Below are 26,504 nucleotides of genomic sequence, written 5' to 3'. Positions count from 1 at the left end.
TCCTTCTGGAAGTTTCTCCCATCTCCACACGGGATCTCTGGAGCTCAGCCAGAGTGACCATCGGGTTCTTGGTCACCTCTCTTACCAAGGCCCTTCTCCCCCGATTGCTCAGTTTGGCCGGCCGGCCAGCTCTAGGAAGAGACCTGGGTTGTTCCAAACTTCTTTCATTGAAGAATTATGGAGGCGGAGGCCACTGTGCTCTTGGGAACATTCAATGCAGCAGAATTTTTTTGTAGGCTCCCCCAGATCTGTGCCTCAACACAATCCTGTCTCTGAGCTCTGCAGGGAGTTCCTCCGACCTCATGGCTTGGTTTTTGCTCTGATATGCGTTTCAGCTGTGAGACCTCATATAGACAGGTGTGTGCCTTTCCAAATCATGGGTTATTGAGTGTAGATTGATGAGGGAAAAAATGAATTTAAACGATATCAGCATGAGGCTGCAACATAACAAAATGTGAAAAAAGTGAAGGGGTCTGAATACATTATGAATGCACTGTATGTATGTATGTATGTATGTATGTATGTATGTATATATATATATATATATATATATATATATATATACTAGCTTGGTGAGGCGAGCGCGTCGTTACTGAGGAACGGGCTTGTATTAGCTGAGGATAATGACTGCACCTGAGTTGCTGTGTTGTCATGATTTACACCAATCATAATACAAACAATTATTTTGCACAAATGTATTTGTTGTGTTTGTGATATTACATTTTTATAAGCAATTTAGGTTGAAGATTTAGGTTGAATGTTTTTTTTTCAAGAAAGAACCCCTCAGCACGTACATAGGGGAGGGGTAGGTGCACATTGGAAGTTTGGGACGATTACACCTCACCACCAAGTAATTCAAAACACCTCACCACCAAGTAATTCAAAACACCTCACCACCAAGTAATTTAAAACACCTCACCACCAAGTAATTTAAAACACCTCAACACCAAGTAATTGAAAAACACCTCACCACCTAGTAATTCAAAACACCTCACCACCAAGTAATTCAAAACACCTCACCACCAAGTAATTCAAAACACCTCACCATCACGTAATTCAAAACACCTCACCACCAAGTAATTTAAAACACCTCACCACCAAGTAATTTAAAACACCTCACCACCAAGTAATTTAAAAACACCTCACCACCTAGTAATTCAAAACACCTCACCACCAAGTAATTCAAAACACCTCACCACCAAGTAATTCAAAACACCTCACCACCACGTAATTCAAAACACCTCACCACCACGTAATTCAAAACACCTCACCACCAAGTAATTCAAAACACCTCACCATCACGTAATTCAAAACACCTCACCATCACGTAATTCAAAACACCTCACCACCAAGTAATTCAAAACACCTCACCACCAAGTAATTTAAAACACCTCACCACCAAGTAATTTAAAACACCTCACCACCAAGTAATTTAAAAACACCTCACCACCACGTAATTTAAAAACACCTCACCACCTAGTAATTCAAAACACCTCACCACCAAGTAATTCAAACCACCTCACCACCAAGTAATTATAAATACCTCACCACCACGTAATTCAAAACACCTCACCACCATGTGATTTAAAAACACGTCAACACCATGTGATTTAAAAACACCTGACCTCCACATCATTTAAAAACACCTCACCACCACATCATTTAAAAACACCTCACCACCAAGTAATTTAAAACACCTCACCACCAAGTAATTTAAAAACACCTCACCACCACGTAATTTAAAAACACCTCACCACCTAGTAATTCAAAACACCTCACCACCAAGTAATTTAAAACACCTCACCACCAAGTAATTTAAAAACACCTCACCACCTAGTAATTCAAAACACCTCACCACCAAGTAATTCAAAACACCTCACCACCAAGTAATTCAAAACACCTCACCACCACGTAATTCAAAACACCTCACCACCACGTAATTCAAAACACCTCACCACCAAGTAATTCAAAACACCTCACCATCACGTAATTCAAAACACCTCACCATCACGTAATTCAAAACACCTCACCACCAAGTAATTCAAAACACCTCACCACCAAGTAATTTAAAACACCTCACCACCAAGTAATTTAAAACACCTCACCACCAAGTAATTTAAAAACACCTCACCACCACGTAATTTAAAAACACCTCACCACCTAGTAATTCAAAACACCTCACCACCAAGTAATTCAAACCACCTCACCACCAAGTAATTATAAATACCTCACCACCACGTAATTCAAAACACCTCACCACCATGTGATTTAAAAACACGTCAACACCATGTGATTTAAAAACACCTGACCTCCACATCATTTAAAAACACCTCACCACCACATCATTTAAAAACACCTCACCACCAAGTAATTTAAAACACCTCACCACCAAGTAATTTAAAAACACCTCACCACCACGTAATTTAAAAACACCTCACCACCTAGTAATTCAAAACACCTCACCACCAAGTAATTTAAAACACCTCACCACCAAGTAATTTAAAAACACCTCACCACCTAGTAATTCAAAACACCTCACCACCAAGTAATTCAAAACACCTCACCACCAAGTAATTCAAAACACCTCACCACCACGTAATTCAAAACACCTCACCACCATGTAATTCAAAACACCTCACCACCAAGTAATTCAAAACACCTCACCATCACGTAATTCAAAACACCTCACCACCAAGTAATTTAAAACACCTCACCACCAAGTAATTTAAAACACCTCACCACCAAGTAATTTAAAAACACCTCACCACCAAGTAAATTAAAACACCTCACCACCAAGTAATTTAAAAACACCTCACCACCTAGTAATTCAAAACACCTCACCACCAAGTAATTCAAAACACCTCAACAACAAGTAATTCAAAACACCTCACCATCACGTAATTCAAAACACCTCACCACCAAGTAATTCAAAACACCTCACCACCAAGTAATTTAAAACACCTCACCACCAAGTAATTCAAAACACCTCACCACCAAGTAATTCAAAACACATTACCACCAAGTAATTCAAAACACCTCACCACCAAGTAATTTAAAACACCTCACCACCAAGTAATTTAAAAGCACCTCACCACCGAGTAATTCAAAACACCTCACCACCAAGTATTTCAAAACACCTCACCACCAAGTAATTCAAAACACCTCACCACCACGTAATTCAAAACACCTCACCACCACATAATTCAAAACACCTCACCACCAAGTAATTCAAAACACCTCACCATCACATAATTCAAAACACCTCACCACCAAGTAATTTAAAACACCTCACCACCAAGTAATTTAAAACACCTCACCACCAAGTAATTTAAAAACACCTCACCACCTAGTAATTCAAAACACCTCACCACCAAGTAATTCAAAACACCTCACCACCAAGTAATTCAAAACACCTCACCACCACGTAATTCAAAACACCTCACCACCACGTAATTCAAAACACCTCACCACCAAGTAATTCAAAACACCTCACCATCACGTAATTCAAAACACCTCACCATCACGTAATTCAAAACACCTCACCACCAAGTAATTCAAAACACCTCACCACCAAGTAATTTAAAACACCTCACCACCAAGTAATTTAAAACACCTCACCACCAAGTAATTTAAAAACACCTCACCACCACGTAATTTAAAAACACCTCACCACCTAGTAATTCAAAACACCTCACCACCAAGTAATTCAAACCACCTCACCACCAAGTAATTATAAATACCTCACCACCACGTAATTCAAAACACCTCACCACCATGTGATTTAAAAACACGTCAACACCATGTTATTTAAAAACACCTGACCTCCACATCATTTAAAAACACCTCACCACCACGTCATTTAAAAACACCTCACCACCAAGTAATTTAAAACACCTCACCACCAAGTAATTTAAAAACACCTCACCACCACGTAATTTAAAAACACCTCACCACCTAGTAATTCAAAACACCTCACCACCAAGTAATTTAAAACACCTCACCACCTAGTAATTCAAAACACCTCACCACCAAGTAATTCAAAACACCTCACCACCAAGTAATTCAAAACACCTCACCACCACGTAATTCAAAACACCTCACCACCACGCAATTCAAAACACCTCACCACCAAGTAATTCAAAACACCTCACCATCACGTAATTCAAAACACCTCACCACCAAGTAATTTAAAACACCTCACCACCAAGTAATTTAAAACACCTCACCACCAAGTAATTTAAAAACACCTCACCACCAAGTAAATTAAAACACCTCACCACCAAGTAATTTAAAAATACCTCACCACCTAGTCATTCAAAACACCTCACCACCAAGTAATTCAAAACACCTCACCAACAAGTAATTCAAAACACCTCACCATCACGTAATTCAAAACACCTCACCACCAAGTAATTCAAAACACCTCACCACCAAGTAATTTAAAACACCTCACCACCAAGTAATTCAAAACACCTCACCACCAAGTAATTCAAAACACATTACCACCAAGTAATTCAAAACACCTCACCACCAAGTAATTCAAAACAGCTCACCACCAAGTAATTCAAAACACCTCACCACCAAGTAATTTAAAACACCTCACCACCAAGTAATTCAAAACACCTCACCACCAAGTAATTCAAAACACCTCACCACCAAGTAATTCAAAACACCTCACCACCAAGTAATTCAAAACACCTCACCACCAAGTAATTCAAAACACCTCACCACCAAGTAATTCAAAACACCTCACCACCAAGTAATTCAAAACACCTCACCACCAAGTAATTCAAAACACCTCACCACCAAGTAATTCAAAACACCTCACCACCAAGTAATTCAAAACACCTCACCACCAAGTAATTCAAAACACCTCACCACCAAGTAATTCAAAACACCTCACCACCAAGTAATTCAAAACACCTTACCACCAAGTAATTCAAAACACCTCACCACCAAGTAATTCAAAGCACCTCACCACCACGTAATTCAAAACACCTCACCATCACGTAATTCAAAACACCTCACCACCAAGTAATTCAAAACACCTCACCACCAAGTAATTTAAAACACCTCACCACCAAGTAATTTAAAACACCTCACCACCAAGTAATTTAAAAACACCTCACCACCACGTAATTTAAAAACACCTCACCACCTAGTAATTCAAAACACCTCACCACCAAGTAATTCAAACCACCTCACCACCAAGTAATTATAAATACCTCACCACCACGTAATTCAAAACACCTCACCACCATGTGATTTAAAAACACGTCAACACCATGTGATTTAAAAACACCTGACCTCCACATCATTTAAAAACACCTCACCACCACGTCATTTAAAAACACCTCACCACCAAGTAATTTAAAACACCTCACCACCAAGTAATTTAAAAACACCTCACCACCACGTAATTTAAAAACACCTCACCACCTAGTAATTCAAAACACCTCACCACCAAGTAATTTAAAACACCTCACCACCAAGTAATTTAAAAACACCTCACCACCTAGTAATTCAAAACACCTCACCACCAAGTAATTCAAAACACCTCACCACCAAGTAATTCAAAACACCTCACCACCACGTAATTCAAAACACCTCACCACCACGTAATTCAAAACACCTCACCACCAAGTAATTCAAAACACCTCACCATCACGTAATTCAAAACACCTCACCACCAAGTAATTTAAAACACCTCACCACCAAGTAATTTAAAACACCTCACCACCAAGTAATTTAAAAACACCTCACCACCAAGTAAATTAAAACACCTCACCACCAAGTAATTTAAAAACACCTCACCACCTAGTAATTCAAAACACCTCACCACCAAGTAATTCAAAACACCTCACCAACAAGTAATTCAAAACACCTCACCATCACGTAATTCAAAACACCTCACCACCAAGTAATTCAAAACACCTCACCACCAAGTAATTTAAAACACCTCACCACCAAGTAATTCAAAACACCTCACCACCAAGTAATTCAAAACACATTACCACCAAGTAATTCAAAACACCTCACCACCAAGTAATTCAAAACAGCTCACCACCAAGTAATTCAAAACACCTCACCACCAAGTAATTTAAAACACCTCACCACCAAGTAATTCAAAACACCTCACCACCAAGTAATTCAAAACACCTCACCACCAAGTAATTCAAAACACCTCACCACCAAGTAATTCAAAACACCTCACCACCAAGTAATTCAAAACACCTCACCACCAAGTAATTCAAAACACCTCACCACCAAGTAATTCAAAACACCTCACCACCAAGTAATTCAAAACACCTCACCACCAAGTAATTCAAAACACCTCACCACCAAGTAATTCAAAACACCTCACCACCAAGTAATTCAAAACACCTCACCACCAAGTAATTCAAAACACCTTACCACCAAGTAATTCAAAACACCTCACCACCAAGTAATTCAAAACACCTCACCACCACGTAATTCAAAACACCTCACCATCACGTAATTCAAAACACCTCACCACCAAGTAATTCAAAACACCTCACCATCAAGTAATTCAAAACACCTCACCATCAAGTAATTTAAAACACCTCACCACCAAGTAATTTAAAACACCTCACCACCAAGTAATTCAAAACACCTCACCACCAAGTAATTCAAAACACCTCACCACCAAGTAATTCAAAACACCTCACCACCAAGTAATTTAAAACACCTCACCACCAAGTAATTCAAAACACCTCACCACCAAGTAATTCAAAACACCTCACCACCAAGTAATTCAAAACACCTCACCACCAAGTAATTCAAAACACCTCACCACCAAGTAATTCAAAACACCTCACCACCAAGTAATTCAAAACACCTCACCATCATGTAATTCAAAACACCTCACCACCAAGTAATTCAAAACACCTCACCAACAAGTAATTCAAAACACCTCACCACCACGTAATTCAAAACACCTCACCATCACGTAATTCAAAACACCTCACAATCACATAATTCAAAACACCTCACCACCAAGTAATTCAAAACATCTCACCAACAAGTAATTTAAAACACCTCACCACAATGTAATTCAAAACACCTCACCACCAAGTAATTTAAAACACCTCACCACCAAGTAATTTAAAACACCTCACCACCAAGTAATTTAAAACACCTCACCACCAAGTAATTTAAAACACCTCACAGCCATAAAACACGTAATAAAAACACCTCACCACCACGAAATTAAAAACACCTCACCACCACGAAATTGAAAACACCTCACAGCCATAAAACACGTAATAAAACACCTCACAGCCATAAAACAGTTAATAAAAACACCTCACAGCCACGAAATTCAAAACACCTCACCACCACGTCATTTAAAAACACCTCACCACCAAGTAATTCAAAACACCTCACCATCACGTAAATCAAAACACCTCATCACCAACTAATTCAAAACGCCTCACCACCACATAATTAAAAACACGTCACCACCAAGTAATTATAAATACCTCACCACCACGTAATTCAAAACACCTCACCACCATGTGATTTAAAAACACCTCAACACCATGTGATTTAAAAACACCTGACCTCCACATCATTTAAAAACACCTCACCACCACGTCATTTAAAAACACCTCACCACCACATCATTTAAAAACACCTCACCACCACATAATTCAAAATGCCTCACCACCACGTGATTCAAAACCACCACAACGTTATTAAAAACACTTCACATCCACGGAAACAAAAGTTTGAGGGAGTCGTTAAGTGACAACACAGACACTGCCCAGATGTGTAGATATAGAGATAAATGACTGTACCCGAGTTGCCGTTTTGTCATGGTTTAAACCAATCATAATTCAAACAATTATTTTGCACAAATGTATTTGTAATATACGTGATATCACATTTTATAAACAATTGAAGTTCCAAAAAAAAAAAAATCCCAAATATTCCAAAAATAAATAAATAATAAAATTGGAAAATTTTCAAAATAAATACCCTTAGGACATACCGACGGGAGAGATATGTGCGTTCCAGAAGTTTGGTACGATTTCACAAAAGTTTGAGAAAGTAGTTCAGTGACGAGACAATACAACACAGGACAACACAGGACAACACAGGACAGACGCTGCACAGATATATATATATATTATATATATATATATATATATATATATGTATGTATATACACGGGGCAAGCAACAACTCGGGTGCATCCTTTACATAGACCTAATAAATATAGGCTTTATATATCCGATTATGTGGATTTTGAAAAGGCTTTATATTCAAGAGTATGACCAAGAGCACGTGTGTGTGTGTGTGTGTGTGTGTGTGTGTGTGTGTGTGTGTGTGTGTGTGTGTGTGTGTGTGTGTGTGTGTGTGTGTGTGTGTGTGTGTGTGTGTGTGTGTGTGTGTGTGTGTGTGTGTGTGTGTGTGTGTGTGTGTTTGTGAACAAGATATCTGGAAAAGTTCTGAACGGATTTGGATGAAAGTTGGTGGGATGATTGCCCTTGGGATAAGGAAGAATTGATTAGAATTGATACAATGGTATGCAAGGCAAAATACAAACTGAAAATGTTCCTATGTTTACATCTAAACGCGAAAGGTAATTTACCTGTTACTTCGTTGCTTTTCTGGAAGTATTTACTTTGTTTCTTTTGCCACAAGGTTCATATGTATAGACTTCACAGGTAAGAGAAAACTAAAATAAAAAAATGAATTGCAGAGACATTCCAAAATATGATGATGTATATGAAGGATCTTATGATGGTTGCAAGTATTGTAAAATGTTCCAATTAGTTACACCAGCAGGTAATCAGGACAAGTTCGCTCAGTCAGTGTGTCAAAGTCGACCAATTTGTTTGGCCCAGCATGCATTGGTTATCATTTTCGTTACAATTCCTTATATAGCAAATACACTCCAAGATGCACCTGCAGGAATGTTTATAGGAAATCTTCCAAATTTGCTACAATTGCCTGTTTATGTAAGCTTTGATATTTATCGGTTTATCTATGGTTTTGGTTTCAGACGCGTTTGACATCAAAACGGATTCCTACCTCAGTGAGCATTCAATTACCAACGTTGCTTTCAAGTAATGTTTCCTTTTATTCTCCTCTTAGTCATACCTTTCGCCACACTGAAATAGAGCTTTTAATATTAAACAAAAGCACTTGCTTCTCACGGGTAGCATTTTCGTGCTCACCCCCAAGCTGCCCTGAGGGCATTACAAGTCACCCACATGGAGAAGGCTGTCACCACGTTTAGACAAGACCAGGAGAAGCAGGCAGGTATCCTCTCTCATTGATAAGCCACCTGGTTTTCTACCCGGTATTTCGATAATGACATCTTCATTTTCATGAGAAGGGCTCATTTTTTCCCTAATACAGTTGCTTTCATTTTGATGTGGTCGGAACACCCAGAATCGTGCGGAAGCTTTAACTTCCAAAAGCAAGTGTTGGTAAATGTGACATTTACTTATTTATTTATTTAATATTATTATTTATTTACATATTATATTATATTTATATTTAGGATATTTATATATTTATTTACTTATTTATTTATTTAATATTATTATTTATTTACATATTATATTATACTAGCGGGGTCACCCGTGGGAATCCCACGGGCATGGATGTGTGTGACATTTCGACATATTGAGTTATATGCTGCACATTCATTTTTACAAAATGGTTACTGGCAAGTCATCAGATCCAGAAATGGTGTGATGAACACAATTTATTTATTTCACATAATATGTGACCCCTCACTCCTCTCCACCTGACACTCTCCTGCCTCCACCTGACACTCTCCTGTCTCCACCTGACACTCTCCTCTCTCCACCCAGCACTCCTCTCCTCTCCAAACCCTCACATCCCTCTCCTTTCCAATCCCTCACCTCTCCAATCCCTCACACTCCTCTCCTCTCCAATCCTTCACACGCCTCTCCAATCGCGCCTCACACTCCTCTCCAATCGCGCCTCACACTCCTCTCCAATCGCGCCTCACACTCCTCTCCAATCGTGCCTCACACTCCTCTCCAATCGTGCCTCACACTCCCCTCCAATCACTCCTCTCCAATCGTGCCTCACACTCCTCTCCAATCGCGCCTCACACTCCTCTCCAATCATGCCTCACACTCCTCTCCAATCGCGCCTCACACTCCTCTCCAATCGCGCCTCACTCGCCTCTCCAATCGGCTTTCCCCATCTCGTTTCTCTCCTTTTTCTCCCGTCTCGTTCTTTTTCTTGCTCCAAATCGGCCCGTCGGAATCGGAAATCGGCCCGTCTCGCCCGTCGGAATCGGAAATCGGCCCGTCTTGCTTTTGTGCTTGTGCGTAAATAAATTGTGTTCATGACACCATTTCTGGTGTTGGGCTAGCGGCTAGGGTGCCGGCTTAGGATCCTGGGTTCGAATCTCGGTCGATCGCCGAATTAATGCCAGGGGGGTTGACTCAGCCTGTCATCCTTCCGAGGTCGGCTAATCGAGTACCAGTTCACTGGTAATTCCCTGTTTGTCGTTGAAGGCGGCAAAAAGGGTTGGCGTCAGGAAGGGCATCCGGCCGTAAAACATTGTTTCAAAAAGGGGACAAAAAAACAACAACTACCACGGTCCCCGAAAAGGCAAACCCCCGCTTTGCGGGGAAAAATGGCCTCTAAACGGTGGTTTTTACACCATTTCTGGATCTGATGACTTGCCAGTAACCATTTTGTAAAAATGAATGTGCAGCATCTAACTCAATATGTCGAAATGTCACACACATCCATGCCCGTGGGATTCCCACGGGTGACCCCGCAAGTTTGCATTGACGTTCGTCGATGGACTCGTTCTCCCGTCTCATTCGTTTTCTGGCTGCATCCTGTTCAAGTCTGCATTGACGTTCGACGACGGACTCGTTCGCCCTTCTCATTCGTTTTCTTGCTGCATCCTGTTCAGGGCTGCGTTCTTCATCCATTTTGGAAATGGAAGTTTCCACGCACCGCATGAATTGTCACGATCCTCAATAGGAAGTGTCTCATAATTATCAAATGACAAATGGCAAGTAAATTACATTGTGAAAATTTAATATTTCAAATAGACCTATTTAAAGTGTATGCGCAAATAACTAATAAATAAAAAAACGAAGAAATATGTCTCGGTAATTTCCTGAACTCGGTAATTTCTCGGTAATTTTACTTCCGGCTAAAAATGTTGAATGAAATAAAAACGAAGAAATATATGTCGTTTTGTGACGACTGTCATCAAAGGTAAACGGTGAATTCACTCGGTTTATTCGGTTCGGCTCGGTTTAAAGAAAAAGCGATAATGTCGAAATGTTGACGTCTGTGTCATGTTGGGCGGTGTATGATACTTGTTGGCTGTTGGGCGGTGATATGGTGTATTTTTAAAAATATATCTCTGCGTTTTCCCGCGTTGCTGACACCGAGTCTAAAACCATGATGGTGAGTTATATTGGAGATAAAGGCGTGAGAGAGACTCAATGGCCTTGAAGTTACAGGCATTTGAGAATTCATTTCGTTCTATAAACGGCAACTTTCATCGGATTTTCTTCTCGTTTTTTTTCAACCGAGTCTAAAACTATGTTAGCGACTGTGAAAAATGAAATGATATATCGAATTTAAAATAGATATCGACACATTGCCGTCGGTGTCATGTTGGGCGGTGTATGATACACCATGACGCGATTTTAAAAAATATATCTCTGCATTTTCCCGCGTGTGTGGAATGTTTGTGGAAAATTAAAGATTTCAAATAAACCTATTTAAAGTGTATGCGCACATAACTAATAAAAAAAACGAAGAAATATCTCTCGGTAATTTCCTGAAACATATTTTACTTCCGGCTAATATGTTGAATGAAATAAAAACGAAGAAATATATGTCGGCATCATTGTTGACGTTTTTGTGATGACTATCATCAAACGAAATAGTAATATATCATAACGGAAAAGCAAAAGCGAATTTTTAATATATATCGACACATTGCCGGCGGTGTCATGTTGGGCGGTGTATGATACACCATGACGCGATTTTAAAAAATATATCTCTGCATTTTCCCGCGTGTGTGGATTGTTCTCAATTATTGCTGACACCGAGTCTAAAAGTAAAACCATCGATAAAAATGAAATCATATGGTGAGTTAGATTGGAGATAAAGGCGTGAGAGAGACTCAATGGCCTTGAAGTTACAGGCCTTTGAGAATTCATTTCGTTCTATAAACGGCAACTTTCATCGGATTTTCTTCCCGTTTTTTTTCAACCGAGTCTAAAACTATGTTAGCGACTGTGAAAAATGAAATGATTTATCGAATTTGATTTGAAATAAAACTGGGAGAGAGAGGAAGACACCACGGGCCTACAAAACAGGACTCAAAGCTATGCGAGTTAATAAAATGGTGGATATTTGTTTATAATTATATGAAGCCACTCCCAGAATGGGTGGAGCTATGGGTGGAGCTACTCTGCAAACCGAGTAAGCCACACCCCGGACAGACACCCAACAGATAGACAGACAGACAGACAGAATCATCTACGGCTATTATAATATAGATTTATATTTAGGATATTTATATATTTATTTACTTATTTATTTATTTAATATTATTATTTATTTACATATTATATTATATTTATATTTAGGATATTTATACATTTATTTACTTATTTATTTATTTAATATTATTATTTATTTACATATTATTACTCCGCCCAGGGAGTAATGCATTCGCTCGTGTCCGTCCATGTGTGTGTGTGTGTGTGTGTGTGTGTGTGTGTGTTCGTGTGTTTGTGAACAAGATATCTGGAAAAGTTCTGAACGGATTTGGATGAAAGTTGGTGGGATGATTGCCCTTGGGATAAGGAAGAATTGATTAGTTTTTGGTGAAGCTCAGGATATTAATCCGGATCCAGGAATGTTTTGAAGGATTTTTTTACCATTGGAAGATAGGGCTCATTTTTTTTAACATTATCTTCTATATATATTTAACATTGTGATATGAAAATAGTTTCATATTTGTTGTAAATGTAGTTTAAACTCGTGGTTATGCGTTAGAGCGGTGTATTTTTTTAGCAGCGTCGTCTTCAATATTAATTTTTTTTTTCTAATAAAGACATATTCTGTCATTTTAAAACCACCAAAGTGTGTATTCGGTTTCCCTGTTTCATAAAATATATCGTTTGATACGTATAATGCTTTAAAACTGTTTGTTTTTTTTTGTTTGTTTTTTTTACCTCAGAAGAGATATCAACATTTATCTCAGCGAATGTCAATCGCGGTGTCAGTATTTGATGAACTTATAAAGACTTGGGCGACTTATAAGTGTGACCAGCATGTGCACGGGATTCTTCCCAGAAGAATGAGTGGTCGCATTAGCTTGTACGACTTAAAATGAGCGAGTTTTGTTTTCACGTTTGGGCCACTTTTACATGTTGTATCCATAAGGAATGAAACGAACGTTTTTCCTGGATTACAATTTTATTTGAAGTCACACATACCACAAAATACACTCACTTATATAGAATTGAACGCTGAATCCGAAAATGTAAGTGAAATTGCCTTGGTTTTTTTAAACATTATCTTCTATATATTCTAAATATATATCTGTGCAGTGTCTGTCTTGTGTTGTCTTGTCTTGTGTTGTCACTGAACTACTCCCTCAAACTTTTGTGAAATCGTACTATTCCAACTTGACCAACGGCGGGAGTATGCGCTTTACTGAGTGGCGTTCTAGTATTATATTTATATTTAAGGATATTTATATAATGATTTACTTATTTATTTATTTAATATTATTATTTATTACTCCCGCCAGGGAGTAATGCATTCGATCGTGTCCGTCCGTGTGTGTGTGTGTGTGTGTGTGTGTGTGCGCGTGCGTGCGTGCGTATGTATGTTCGTATGTTTGTGTGTTTGTGAACAAGATATCTGGAAAAGTTCTGAACGGATTTGGATGAAAGTTGGTGGGATGATTGCCCTTGAGATAAGGAAGCATTGATTAGTTTTTGGTGAAGCTCAGGATATTACTCCGGATCCAGGAATTTTTTTTGGATTTTTTTTTCTGTTTTACTGCATTAAAGGTGCACAGTAATGCAGAACATTTTTGACTTATTTGTATGAGTATCAGTTTTTAAAAAATAGAAATCGATTTCTTGTAATAAGTAATAGCTAATTTTTTTATATATAATTTTTTTTCCTTTCCTTTTTAGCGCTCTTGCACCCTGATAAGCTCCGCCCTAAAAAAAACCCCGAATTTCACTGCTACCAGATCACATGACGTATGACGTCACCTCCAGAATGAAGTCCATGCCATCTCGATTCGCTATGCTTCGGCCCGCGATCCGTTCCGTGTAATTTGTACGTACTCTACTTTTGATTTGCTTGATCTTGATCTGAGGTATGCTGAGACACATGTGTGTCATGCCTCACCTCGTTGATAAGCCCGCAAGGTTGCTCCGTGGAGCGGCCTGCACGTATTCAACTATGTGTGAATTATATAATTAACAACTCACGGTCTGAGGTAACTCGGCTAAAAATTATCCGACTTGCACCAAATAAAGTTCATGAATGGTTGCACAGACCCCCTACTTCTCACTAAAAGTGGAAGCAGAATGTAAATTGGAGTTAAAATAAGTGTTTGTTTTGTATCAAGCAAATGCACGTGGAGCATGCTTGCGAGCGAGCTGCGTTCTGGAGGTGACGTCACACGGATTACGTCATCGGCTTTGAGGTATGGGGCAGAATTTTTAGGGGCGTTCCCAAGTGGTTCGGTTTTCTTCCATTTTTAATGTTTCAGAGTGAATATAACAAAAAATCAATGCCATATTTGAATTCACCATAAAAAGACTCATTTGGATGACATCAAATGCATTTTGAGTGAGATTCCGTGGCTGTGGACCTTTAAAGCTTTTATTCTTATTCTTAAATGATGTTTTTCTCCTCTAATTCCGAGGTATATCAAAATACATTCTCTGACAGTTCGGGCCTACTTTCTTTTTCATTTATTGTTTTGGGGAGAAGGGATGTTAACCAAAACGTATTATTCCAACTTGACCCACGGCGGGAGTATGCGCTCTACTGAGTGGCGTTCTCGTATTATAATACGTATTATAATAAATAAATACCCTAAATATAAATATAATATATTTATATTTAGGGTATTTATTTATTTATTTATTTATTTAACAAATGTTTGTATTTATTTAGCAAGTGTTGTTAACGTCTCTCGTGTAGAAACTTTACCTTACCTGCAAAAGAACGAGGAAACCTGCAAGTGAAGCTTTTGTGTCAGCAAGTGAGACCAGCAGACAAGGCAACAGGTAGGTGGGTAGGTAGACAACCCTGACACAGAACAATCCCACTGTTGGCATTAATTATTGGCTAATTTATCAGTTTTGACCACATATGACATCATCTTAGTGCGTCTTAAATTTCACGAGGGGCAAGCAGGTGAAGCTCATGTTGAAGAACTTCTGAACAGTTTTATATGTAAACATATGCAGATTACATTATTGAAAAACCAAGTCCAAGTGTCTCTTTCGATTCATTTTATGCTTTCACCATCCGGTCGTGACGTGCTCACAATGAACTACATGCCTCTGGGTTTGACTGATTATAAAAGCCGTTCCGGGTCTCTGCTGGTAAAGGTGGCGCTCAAGTCTCAGATGGGGAAACCAAGCCTTGCATTAAACCTGAGGACCTTAAGGATTCCACAGCAAGGGAGTCAAAATCATAATTTTGAATACGATGTGGATTGTCCAATATTACCTAGGGATCAAACAACTGCTATTCTTACCACCGTCACTGAAGGTGGTCGAAGGTTATGTTTTCACCCCTGTCTGTTTGTCTGTGAGCAGGATGTCTCAAAAAATATTATTGTGGGATTTGGACGAAATTTGGTGGACAGGTTGAGTGTCTGCCAAGGACTAATTGCTTCGATTTTGGTGAAGATCCGGATCTGGATACACGAATTTTACATTTTTTAAAAGTGATTCTTTACTATTGAGAGATGGGGCCAAAAATATGGGAGTAGGAGTTATGACAAAACTTGGTGGATGAGATGTGGAAGTGACAAGATCAAACCAATTAGATTTTGGCTCAGATCCGAATGCAGATCCGGCCTATCAGTAGGATAAGCTTAGCGGAGATTTGAGCCCTACCGAGTGCTGTTCTAGTTGTTGTTATTTATTGGTTGTTGGGGTGTATCCGTGTCATTATTTATTATTATTATTTTTCCCAAGTTGCCTCAATAAAAATGGCCTCCAAAGGCGGTTCCTCAACTGACTGACCCATGCATTGTCTTTTGGTGGTTTCAGGTTCAGATCGTTGACTCTGCTGGGAGAGGAATGGAAACCTTCCCAGTGTATTACTCTGACTTGGAACTACTTCAGCCGAACTGATGCACTGGCAACAATGTATGGTCACTGTTATTATTATTTTATAAAAATAATCATCAGTGTTTCAAACTTTTGCAAATAGCATTGCAGCTCAAGCTAGAATTAAGGGTGTTCTCAAGCCCTATATTTGACAGTTATCCATAATGTAATCCTTGATAGGAAGGACTGTGTGGAGGATTCGGGTCAGGCATGGTGCTCCGGCCCTGGTGTCGGCTTAGCGGTTAGGGTGCCGGCTTGGGATCATAGGATCCTGAGTTCGAATCCGGGTCGATCGCTGAATTAATGCCAGGGGGGGTTGACTCAGCCTGTCATCCTTCCGAGGTCCACAAATTGAGTACCAGTTCACTGGTAATTCACTGTGTGTCGCAAGAGGCGACTAACAGGGTTGGGAGCAGGAAGGGCATCCGGCCGTAAAACATTGCTTCAAAAAGGGGACCACTGTGCCCAAAAAAGGCCAACCCCTGCTCTGCGTGGGGAAATGGCCTCTAAAGGTGGTTCAAGGTAGATGATGAATTGCCATCTCTGTAGGTAGTTGTTGACTACACCATCGATGATTGGCTGTTTGAAGTTATTTTTCCACATTCATTGTTACTCGATACGAGGGTTGGTGCATTTCCGTAGTCTTCCGGCTAATATTCACCCAGGAGATTGTATCCACTTGTCATTTTGATGCCATTGATGACGCATTTGATTGTTGATTTTCCCTTGATGATGCTTCCTGATCTGCTGTAAGGAATGTGTGCGTCTACCTGTTTGCGGTGCCTGATCGCAAATTATGGTGACGTTACCATCTGTTAAAAGAGCAACCTTGACTCGGCGTTAATACCATTTGTTAGCCTCAGACTTGACGTCATAAAGCACAGATATTTGTTGTTTTTCTTTAGCGATTATAAGACTCACGATGGAGCTTGCACATACATCACATGCAGAAGACGATGAGTAGACATCAATGTCCTTTCACATGAATTACAAGGACATTAGGAGACGATGTACAAACATGTATGGTATATGGCATATGAATGTGGTGAACCCCAACAGGGGATCAGATGTGAACACCACCAGACCAACGCACACTTTGGTGAAGGTGTGCTGCTGCCCAATTGTGTCCAATCAAAGCAGTTGTGTCTGACAGCTTGGCAGGAAGTGCCCTGCTATTTCCGGTTTTTCATGACACCTTCTACACTGTTTGTCACTTATTTCTATTTGGTAAAACACACGCTCCTTGTAGTAGCCGGCGAAGCCGGTGTTGTGAATGAACGCGTACGTATTATGTTGAAAAGCCAGATTTTGCTGGATCCTTTGAGAATTTCGAAGCTTTGACGCACCAAATCGCTCCATGGAGGCCGCCATCTTGCGGATGCGGAAGTATGCATAACAAATTGAAAAACGTTCAATAGGAGTTTGTTTCACCCGTCTTTTTTTATTCTCAATCTTATGCACCTCTAATTTTTAATTAAAATACTTTAAGACTAACCTCGTTCCCCGGGCCCGCACGGGCTCTGGTTATCTTCAACGAAAATCGTCACCAAACACCGGAACCAATGAGATTCGAGCATTTGAACAAATATTTCACAAAAGCTTATTACGCGTTTCGGAGCCTGAAAATGGCGTCAAATATTCTAAAATTGACGAAGAATTATTTTTTAGAAATCTCGCGGCCATAGGGGATAGTTTGTCACGGCCGGAAATATCCGAAGTTGAGACGGAATTCACCGAATTAATCAAGAAGGAAATTTTATAAATTTTAATCTCATCCAGAATGCAAATGGTGTCATTTTGAACTAGGTACGGTACCTACTACACCTACCTACTACCAACTACCTAACCTACTGATGCTAGAGTGATGGGTAAAATAGTGGCAAGAGGCTTTGGGTCCACCCGTTCTCATTGCGGCTTTGCAGTCGGGTACTAGTACTGTGATAGGTCTTCAATGATTGTGCTGATAATATAATACCTATTAATCCCCCCTTAAGACCACTGCATTTCAACCATTAAAATGGCTGTTTGGTGAAAAGGTGCCAACTGTCCATACACTAGTTTGTCTATCTGTTCTTTGGACCTTTCTACCGGTGCTTTATTTTACACTTATGGTCATTGTGGATTCCTTCCTCGAACTTGTTAGCAATTCGGTGATCGAGTCCAGGACCCTTGACTAGTGTTGCAGGAAGACTTTAAGGTGCCTTCAGTACCTCCCAAGTATCTATTATTGTTTTTAGGAACCGTGATAAAATAAAATCACAAAAAATAAATAAATAAATAACTCAAGTAATACTTTACAGAAGCATACAACCACGTCACCAATGTGTGTGTAAAAGTAGCACACCCTTACAAACTCTTGTCTCATTGGCTGTAGTTCTCTAAAGTTCCCAAAACAAAACAGACAACAAAAGCCAGATCTTCGGAAGAACGTGCTTTTCCACCGGCGTTTCTCTTGGAGGGAACCATGTACATCCTGCTCACGCACAGGTGACCCGAGCGCACTATTTGACGATCGCACTTTCAGCGCGGAATGAGCGTAGCACAACAGGTGTGAAGCGGGTGCGGTAACGTTATATCTCCCTTGCATCTCACACCAGCGATCTCTATCTCCCTATCGGTCCCCGACTGTAGTCTCGAACCCGCTACCAAGCAGGCATCTATGGGAGATTGGAATTATGCGTGCAGGTAACAGAATGCTCATTGAGCGAAAGGATGAGGCCCTACAACAAAGAACCTTTTTACCTCCGCCACCAAAGGTAGATGGAGGTTATGTTTTCACCCCTGTCTGTCTGTTTGTTTGTCCGTTTGTGAACAAAATATCTCAAAAAGTTGTGGACGGATTCGGACGAAATTTGGCAGAGAGGTAGCGTATGTGACAAGGACGAAATCATTAGATTTTGGTGAAGATCCGGATCCGGCTACTAGAGTCTTTAAGTGATTCTTCACCATTGGGGGATCGGGCCAAAAACGTTACATCGCAGGATATCTCAAAAAGTTATGGACAAAATTGGATGAAACGTGGTGGACCGGTTGGGTGTCTGCATAGGACAAATATATTTGATTTTGGTGAAGACCTGGATATGGATTGGGATATGAGAATTATTTAATTTTCTCAGTGATTCTTCAACATTGTGAGATGGGGCTAAAACCAACATATAGCCGGATATCTCAAAAAGTTATGGATGGATTTGGACGAAACTTGTTGGACAGGTTGTGTGTGTGACAAGGAAGAATCGATTATATTTTGGTGAAGATCTGGATCCGGATCCGGCTAGTAGAATTTTAAAAGTGATTCTTCACCATTGATTGGTATGGCCAAAAATGATATATAGCAGGATATCTCCAAAAAATGTTGGACGGATTTGGACGAAACTTGGTGGAGAGGTTGGGTATGTGAAAAGGACTAATCGTTTCGAGTTTGGTGAAGATCTGAATATGGATTCGGCTACAAGAATTATTTAATTTTGGTGACAAGAACAAGCCGATTAGATTTTGGTTCAGGTCCGAATCCAGATCCGGCCTATCAGTGGGATACAAAACATAAACTGTTCACCAGGTGGAGGTATGCTATCTGCCGAGTGCCGTTCTAGTTTATTAATAACATCAAGCAGACCATTTGAACGAAAACGACCATCAAAAGGGTCTCCTCGTCACAAGTTTGGTTTCGGTTTAGTCTGATCGGGGATAGAGCGAAAGCACATGTATGAGGTGAGTAAGAGGGCAGAAAAGTGTAAGGGAAGGTAGTCGTGGGTAAAAGTAGTATTTGGAGAGTTTCAATAATTCAGGGATAGTAGAGACCACGAACTAGAGATCAGCAGCCAAAAGGCATTTTTATAGAGTGGTCACTGGTCATGTTTAAACGACCATGGTTTCACATTGGTGATCTGTGGGATTTGGACGCCGAAGATCCCAGATTTGTGGAGACGCGAGTCGGAATGTCGGATCCAAGCACCAAATTTACTCGAATCGAGTGCGATGGCCGAAACGAGTGGTCAATTGTTTATCATCATATGCGAAAGTTGTTTAAACGTCTCTGGCCGAGTGTTTCAGAAATGGACATTCTATAACTCATTTCCTGGAAAGGTCATTGCAGGTCAATTCGATACCAAATGGCCTGTTCGGTAACAGCAGCTTCTTCGGTTCTAGTTTAGCAGAAACTTTCATTATTAGGTTTTTTTTTTTTTTTTAACCTTCAAACATCCAAGAAACACAATTTTGTTGTTATTCAACTTTACTCAATTCGATGAATCGACACAAGTTTTATCCTATACTTTTTCATTCATTTTCATTCCGACCAATTCCTGGTTGTACGATTACATCGTTCGAGATGACATAGTGTGGCATATATAAACTCACCTGATGAAATTTGCGAATAAAATTGAAAAGGCTGCTGTTCTGCCAATGACGTCATAGTGGTTCTGCCAATGACGTCATAGTGGTTCTGCCAATGACGTCATAATGCCAATGACTGCCTCTTATTTGGTTACTTCAATGTCGTGTTGTTACCTCCGCCACCAAAGGTGGATGGAGGTTATGATTTCACCCCCGTCTGCTTGTCCGTTTGTGAACAAATTATCTGACGAAGTTGTGGACGGATTCGGACGGAATTTGGCAGAGATGTAGTGGATGTCACAAGGCCGAAATGATTAGATTTTGGTGAAAATCCGGATTCGGATCCGGCTAGTAGAATTTTTAAGTGAATCTGAATATGGATTCGGATATGAGAATTATTTAATTTCTTTAAGTGATTCTTCACCATTGGGCAATAGGGCCAAAAACGATACATAGCGCGATATCTCAAAAGGTTATGGATGGATTTGGACGAAACTTGTTGGACAGGTTGTGTGTGTGACAAGGAAGAATCGATTCGATTTTGGTGAAGATCCGGATCCAGCTAGTAGAATTTTAAAGTGATTCTTCACCATCGAGTGATATGGCCAACCAGGCGGAGGTATGCTCTCTACTGAGTGCCGTTCTAGTTATTACTCGAGGTAACCTCTGAAGTGTTCCCTGGAAGACCTCAAGGTCCAACCCCTCATGGGTTCACATTTCCTCACAACGCAAGTGTTTATCGCACCCTGTTGATGGTGACGTCACTGGTCTGAGTAATAAACAAAATGCCAATGAACCGTTAGCACGTGAGTTTGATTCTTAGGATTGATGGATCTGGAGTATCATGAACCTGATATGAGAATGATAACGTCTCGCTTCCGTTCCCATGAGATTCCAAAACTACACAGGCTCGATTGAGAGCCCTTTAATCGATGACGTCATAATCAAGGGCGAATACACAAGTACATCCGTACGAAGTTGGATACTGAAATATGAATTTATTGGGAACGATGTAAACGTCACATTTTCCTTCACCTTATTAACGGGGAGACAAATAAATCAGAATAATCTTACACGTCATATTATACCATGTCCGGAACTACGATGACGTCACGCTTCACCGCACGTATCATCCTCAGCATGTCTGTAATAAAGGATGTTTCAAAAGTCCGGAATCATCGGAAATGTTTTTGATTTAAATTTTTGTTATTTTCTGGAGACTACACCTTTGACCTGGGCATGTCGTCCAGATTTAACACCACGTGACTATTTTTTTTTCTATGGAGACACCTGAATTCGATGATTTATACCACGGGACCATGCACTATTGAAGACCCAAAGAACTAAATCAGAAACGAATGTGCTAAAATCCATGCGTCAATTTGAAAGGCTCAAGTAAACCTACATACTTGTACGCATGTCATTGGTTCTCAATTTGAGCAATTATTATAATATAATTATTAAATAAATATCCCTATGATTCCGGACTTCTGAGATACCATGTGTTATAACTACTCGGACATGACACCTATTCCAAAAAAAAAAAAAATATAATTTTGAAAACGAATCAACATGAGAACGTTATCTGGTCAATCGTGCTCGAGACCCGATGTCGAAGAGCTAAATTCCATTGGGAAATGGTGGCAGGAAGAGCTACGTTCGGACGACCAATCGCAGGTTGTCACAGTGTTTTACTAATGGTGTTTACTCTGCACCCGCTGTCTGTGGCAATCTATATTGTGTGAACAGGATTCAATCTGACGGCCTGTGCTCTCGGAATACATTCAAGCTAAAGAGACAGACATCTCCCCAAGTATCCACGGTTAACTTCACCAGATATCCATCTCGGGTAAATATTGTACAACATTTCTCTCCATACGACTATCTGCGCAACTACCTGGCCGACTCAAAAGGTCACACCCCACAAAGGTCTGTCGAAAATTTAAATAAAATCCTTTAAAGGTATCATTTTATGGTCACTTAAAACCATTAGTCTCTACCGTTCTCCATTTTTACCTCCGCCTCAAAGTTATGTTTTTCACCCCTGTCTGTCTGTTTGTCTGTCAGTCTGTTTGTGAACAAAATATCTCAAAAGGTTGTAGACTGATTCGAAATTTTGTACAGATGTAACGTATGTGACAAGGACGAAGTGATTCGATTTTGGTGAAGATCGGGATTCGGATCCGGCTTCTAGAAGTTTTTAAGTGATTCTTCACCATTGGGAGATAGGGTCAAAAACGATATACAGCGGGATATCTCAAAAAGTTGTGGATGGATTTGGACGAAACTTGGTCGACTGCTTGGGTGTCTGACAAGGACGATTCGATTCGATTTTGGTGAATATCTGAATATGGATTCGGATATGAGAATTATTTAATTGTTACGTGATTCTTCACCATTGGGAGATCGTGCCAAAAACGATACATAGAGGGATATCTCAAAAAGTTATGGATGGATTTGGACGAAACTTGTTGGACAGGTTGAGTGTGTGACAAGGAAGAAACGTTTCGATTTTGGTGAAGATCTGGTTCCGGCTTGTATCATTTTAAAGTGATTCTTCACCATTGAGTGATATGGCCAATCAGGCGGAGGTATGCTCTCTACTGAGTGCCGTTCTAGTTCCTTCTGCCATTCCTCACCTTCGATCTGAGGACTTTGTGAAATTAAATGATGACGAGACCTACATCTTGCCTCTCAAACTATCCAGGCTCCATCCTTATGCTGTAGGTGTTTCAAACATAAACAAAAAACTCAAGATAACTTAAATGGGAATAAAGAAGAACGATGCTGAATGAAGAGCGATGGATAATTAAAATAATTAAAAAATCGAACAAAACACAAAACACAATGAAGTTTGAAAGCCCATCAATCAATCAATAAATCAATAAATGAAAGGAAAATCGAGTTTTGAGATGTAGATGAAATTGATGCGGCCAGCAGTGTGCGCAGTTATCGAGCAATAAAACGAAATGAATGATCAGAAAGGTAACTGTTTATTAGTAGCAACGAGAGGTGAAGAAGATTGTAGGAAGTAAAGAAATAATTGCGCAGCGCAGAGCGCTTAAAATTGTTCCTAACAAGCGAGTAATGGCTCCTAATAGCTCCTTGGAGATTTGGAGATGCGTGCTTATTGAGACGCGACCCCGCGCCCTGGACAGAGCCAGGCTTCCTCAGCCAGGAGGATGTCCACTTACAAACGGTCCTCTCCGACCGAGTACCTGTCCGTGATACCTACACCTTCTTAGACCAAGAGGTCGCATTTTTGTAAGGGATGCTGTTCGGGTTCAAGGTGTTAAATCGACTTGAATTTATAACCTGAAATCCCTGGCTTTCATTTTTGTGGAGTTATTCCAAATCCGAGCACTACCTCTGCAAGGAAATGGGAGGGGGGGGGGGGTGGGGGTGAGGGCAACGGCGAGCATCCAGGTGGTGACCTCGTACTTTGACCCGCGGAGTGTGGGACAGTTGGCCCGGAGGGATAATCTGAAACGATGTTCAGCTCCCTTCAAGAAACGGTTCCTTGTTCTGCATCAAACACGGAGGGCTGATCAGTAAGTCCACAGCCTAACGGAGTAGTAGGAGAGTAAAAAAAAAAAATCGGGTTAATCGTTCCGTTAAAAAGTTACAACTAACCTTGTTATAGAAAAGACCGACTTTTGGGAAAATCGAGTTCAAATTGTCGAGAAAGATTTAAGGAAAATAAGGGTTTCGTCAAATTGTTCAAATGACTTTTTAAATGTGAAAATTCGAACTTGTTCTTTCATTATTTTAAATGTGAAAACTCGAACTTGTTCTTTCATTATTTTAAATGTGAAAACTCGAACTTGTTCTTTCACTATTTTAAATGTGAAAACTCGAACTTGTTCTTTCACTATTTTAAATGTGAAAACTCGAACTTGTTCTTTCACTATTTTAAATGTGAAAACTCGAACTTGTTCTTTCACTATTTTAAATGTGAAAACTCGAACTTGTTCTTTCACTATTTTAAATGTGAAAACTCAAATTTGTTCTTTCATTATTTTAAATGTGAAAATTCGAACTTGTTCTTTCACTATTTAAAATGTGAAAACTCGAAATTGTTCTTTCACTATTTTAAATGTGAAAACTCGAACTTGTTCTTTCACTATTTTAAATGTGAAAACTCAAACTTGTTCTTTCATTATTTTAAATGTGAAAACTAGAACTTGGTTCTTTCACTATATAAAATGTGAAAACTCGAACTTGTTCTTTTACTATTTTAAATGTGAAAACTCGAACTTGTTCTTTCACTATTTTAAATGTGAAAACTCGAAATTGTTCTTTCACTATTTTAAATGTGAAAACTCGAACTTGTTCTTTCACTATTTTAAATGTGAAAACTCGAACTTGGTCTTTCACTATTTTAAATGTGAAAACTCGAACTTTTTCTTTCACTATTTTAAATGTGAAAACTCGAACTTGTTCTTTCACTATTTTAAATGTAAAAACTCGAACTTGTTCTTTCACTATTTTAAATGTGAAAAATCGAACTTGTTCTTTCACTATTTTAAATGTGAAAACTCGAACTTGTTCTTTCACTATTTTAAATGTGAAAACTCGAACTTGTTCTTTCACTATTTTAAATGTGAAAACTCGAACTTGTTCTTTCGCGATTTTAAATGTGAAAACTCGAACTTGTTATTTCATTATTTTAAATGTGAAAACTCGAACTTGTTATTTCATTATTTTAAATGTGAAAACTCGAACTTCTTCTTTCACGATTTTAAATGTGAAAACTCGAACTTGTTCTTTCACTATTTTAAATGTGAAAACTCGAACTTCTTCTTTCACTATTTTAAATGTGAAAACTCGAACTTCTCCTTTCACTATTTTACATGTGAAAACTCGAAGTTCTTCTTTCACTATTTTAAATGTGAAAACTCGAACTTGTTCTTTCACTATTTTAAATGTGAAAACTCGAACTTGTTCTTTCACTATTTTAAATGTGAAAACTCGAACTTTTTCTTTCACTATTTTAAATGTGAAAACGTGAACCCTCTTCTTTCACTATTTTAAATGTGAAAACTCGAACTTCTTCTTTCACTATTTTAAATGTGAAAACTCGAACTTCTTCTTTCACTATTTTAAATGCCTCCTTACTTTTTAAGCCTATTTCACCATAACTTATGGTATGCGTTACGTACATCGCATACCGTGTCACGGCTCCAGATACAATCGACGAGCAATCTCTCGAATTACCCGAAGCCATGAAATGATGGATAGTTTGCATATTTACATAAAAAAGAACGAAATGCTCGAGGAAATGGTAAACGGGAAATGTAAACGAGGAATTCGTTCATCCCTAAATCGTTTTGACGCTTCCTTCATTTAGTTAATCCTCACTGAGACATCATGCTAGTTATATATATGTTAGTTATCATGACGAGAAACTTGGCATATGTACAAGTTACAGATCGATTAGAGCCGTGTGTGCCACTTACTTCTGAGCTGCCTAATCTGGGTTCGATTCCCGACGCGAGTATAAACTGTCGGATTGGTGCTTCTTGGGCAAGACGTTACATCCCAAAAGTGCTCTGTCCCTCTCGGATGGATGTTAAGCCGGCTGTCCTGCCTGCTAAAGCGTTAGATGGTTTACGTTAAACATCCTACAGTGTCTTTCGTGAAAGGTAGGCGAGTTATCACAGGCACGCTGAAGAAATGAATAATTCCTGTCCAAATGGTCCTTCAGCAGGTTTGTGAGAAATCACGTCTCTATGAGCCGACCTGGATACTCCGACCTGATTGTACCTTGACACGTGGTGCAAGTCATAACGAGAAGAA

This window comes from Myxine glutinosa, chromosome 13, assembly GCF_964187855.1.
Source record: "Myxine glutinosa chromosome 13, kmMyxGlut1.1, whole genome shotgun sequence".
In the NCBI taxonomy this organism is placed as follows: Eukaryota; Metazoa; Chordata; class Myxini; order Myxiniformes; family Myxinidae; genus Myxine; species Myxine glutinosa.
The sequence above is the reverse complement of the archived record's forward strand: the minus strand, read 5'-3'. Positions refer to the sequence as shown.